Below are 2,543 nucleotides of genomic sequence, written 5' to 3' on the forward strand. Positions count from 1 at the left end.
CAAAGTTGCCATCTCCATACTCTGTATTTTGATTCCTTCTTGTGTTCTTGAATTTCAACAGAGTATTTTTTTCAGGAAGGATTCAGAGGTACTATACTCCCTGAGTTTCCTCATGTTAGAGAATGTCAGCTGATTGCCTTTATAGTTGAATGATAATTTGGCTGGGTATAATATTCTTATGCTTTACATTCTTTCCCTCAGATTTTTCTTTTTTAGCTACTTCTCCATTTTTTTTTTGGCATTGAAGTTGCTATGAACAGTTGGAGGTGACTTGTTTTATCTCTCTGAATGCCTGAAGAGTTACTTATTCACCTATGAAGTTCAATAATTTAACTAGATTGTGTCTCTGTTTGTATATTCTGTAACAGTTTTTCCCCCTAGTATATGATATGCATTTTCAATCTGAAAATTTCGTTCTTTTATTTCAGGGATTTTTTTCTGTATTATATCTCTGAGTTAGCTCTATCTTACCTGTGTTGGGTTCTTTATGACATGGACAAAATCGTTCTTCTTTTGGTGCATTTTTGCTCTAAACTTTTTGTTTTTCTTCTCTTATTGTCCTGGGATGATTTTTTTCTTCATGTTATGAATTAAATTTTAAGCCCCATTCCTTCTTCTTTCTAATTTATTTGTTAGATTTCATATGTTGTTGTTTTGGTTCTTGATTTTTTTCCCCCAGCTCCTCATTTTCCCTTTTTATCCAAATCTGCTATTTTGTCTCATCTTTGAGCTCTTATTTTGTTGATTCTTACTCTAATTAAGATCTTTAACACTCACCACTGATGGGAAATATACTTTTATTTTTTTGAGTTATACTTTTTCCATGTTGAAGTCTTTGTCTGACTTTTGCTTACTTTGTCAGGATATTTAATATTTTACCATCATTTTTGTCTTTTCCTCTTTTCTGCCTCCTCCCTCAGTTCCTCCTCTCTCTCCTAATCCTTCTTTTTGTAGCATGTTTGACTGGTGACTGTGCCATGTATTGATGGGCTCTTGCTTAATGTGGGCCACTACAGACCTTCTGTTTTCTCTAACTCAGTGAGGATTAGTTGAAATAGTTATAGATTTAGGGAATTCCCTGGTGGTCCAGTGGTTACGACTTGGCACTTTCACTGCTGAGGGCCCTGGTTCAATCCCTGGTTGGGGAACTAAGATCCCACAAGCCATGCAGCGTGGCAAAAAAAAAAAAGCTTTGTGGAAGGAGAGGGATGGACTGGGAGTTTGGGGTAGGTAGACGCAAACTATAACATTTAGAATGGGTAAACAACAAATAAACAAAAAGTCCTACTGTATAGCACAGGAAACTATATCCAATCTCTGGGATAAACCATAATGGAAAAGAATGTCTCTATGTGTATAACTGAGTCACTTTGCTGTACAGCAGAGATTGGCATAGCATTGTAAATCAACTATACTACAATAAAAATAAATTAAAAAATAAAAATAAACAATAGATTCATAGGAAATTGCAAAAATAACATATAGAGATCCCCTGTACCCCTCATCCAGGTTCTTTCAAAGACATGGTCATATGTAACTATATACAGTTCAATATCAAGACCAGAAAACCATTGTAACAAAACCATTGTTATAATCCACAGACCTTATTGAGAGTTTACCAGTTTTACATGGCCTCACTTATGTGTGTATATTTAGTTCTATACAATTTTATCACATGTATTATTCATATAACCACAGCTGCAATCATGATACAGAACAGTTCCATCACCACAAAGATCCTCTGTGCTGTCCTTTTCTTGTCCTATCCACTGTCCTGCCTACCCCTCTCTCCCTCCCCAACTCCTAGCAACCACTAATCTGTCTTCCTCTGTCATTTTGTGATTTGAGAATTTTGTATAAATGGAATCATACAGTATGTGACCTTTTGTGACTGGCTTTTCTTCTCACTCAGCATAATGCTCTCAAGATCCATCCAGGTTGTTGTGTGTGTTGACAGTCCCTTTCTTGTGGTTTGCTGAGTAGTATTCCATGGTGTAGATGTTTGCTTAACCATTAGCTGATTGTAGGACATTTTGGTGGTGTCCAGTCTTTGGCTTTTACAAAAAACCTGCTGTGAACAATCAAGTACAGGTTTTTATGTCGACATAAGTCTCATTTCTCTGAGATAAATGCCCAGGAGTGTGATTGCTGGGTCAAATGGTAAGTGTATGTTTAGTGCTTTAAGAGGCTGCCAAACTATTTTCCAGGATGGCTGTGACATTTTATATTCCCACTAGCAATGTATGAGAAGTCCTCATCAGTATTTGGTGTTTGGTATTGTCACTAATTTTAAATTTAGCTTTATTAATAGGTTGTACGTTGGATTTAAAATGTCACTTCAAGAGTGATGGTTTCACACAGCTATTGCTCCAGGTTTTCCTGAAACAGAGATGCTAAACTTTAGGCTCAGTTGCAGTTCACAACAATAAAACTCAAGTTTAAAATAGCTTTAAGCCATCCTGCACTTTGCCCCAATTGCTACTACATTGTGGTAATATCTTGATAATCCTCAAATCTTCGTGGGGAACTTCAGCGGTTAGAAC

General features: G+C 36.4%; 1 non-coding gene across 1 annotated transcript; it reads left to right on the forward strand.

Moving 5' to 3' along the window:
- The first annotated feature begins 1,075 nt into the window (after window positions 1-1,075).
- On the forward strand, window positions 1,076-1,148 carry TRNAE-UUC (transfer RNA glutamic acid (anticodon UUC)). Its single transcript has one exon. It is a non-coding gene; the product is annotated as a tRNA-Glu (tRNA).
- The last annotated feature ends 1,395 nt before the right edge of the window (window positions 1,149-2,543 follow it).

The sequence above is a fragment of the Lipotes vexillifer genome, unplaced genomic scaffold (assembly GCF_000442215.2).
Source record: "Lipotes vexillifer unplaced genomic scaffold, Lipotes_vexillifer_v1.1 scaffold213, whole genome shotgun sequence".
In the NCBI taxonomy this organism is placed as follows: Eukaryota; Metazoa; Chordata; class Mammalia; order Artiodactyla; family Lipotidae; genus Lipotes; species Lipotes vexillifer.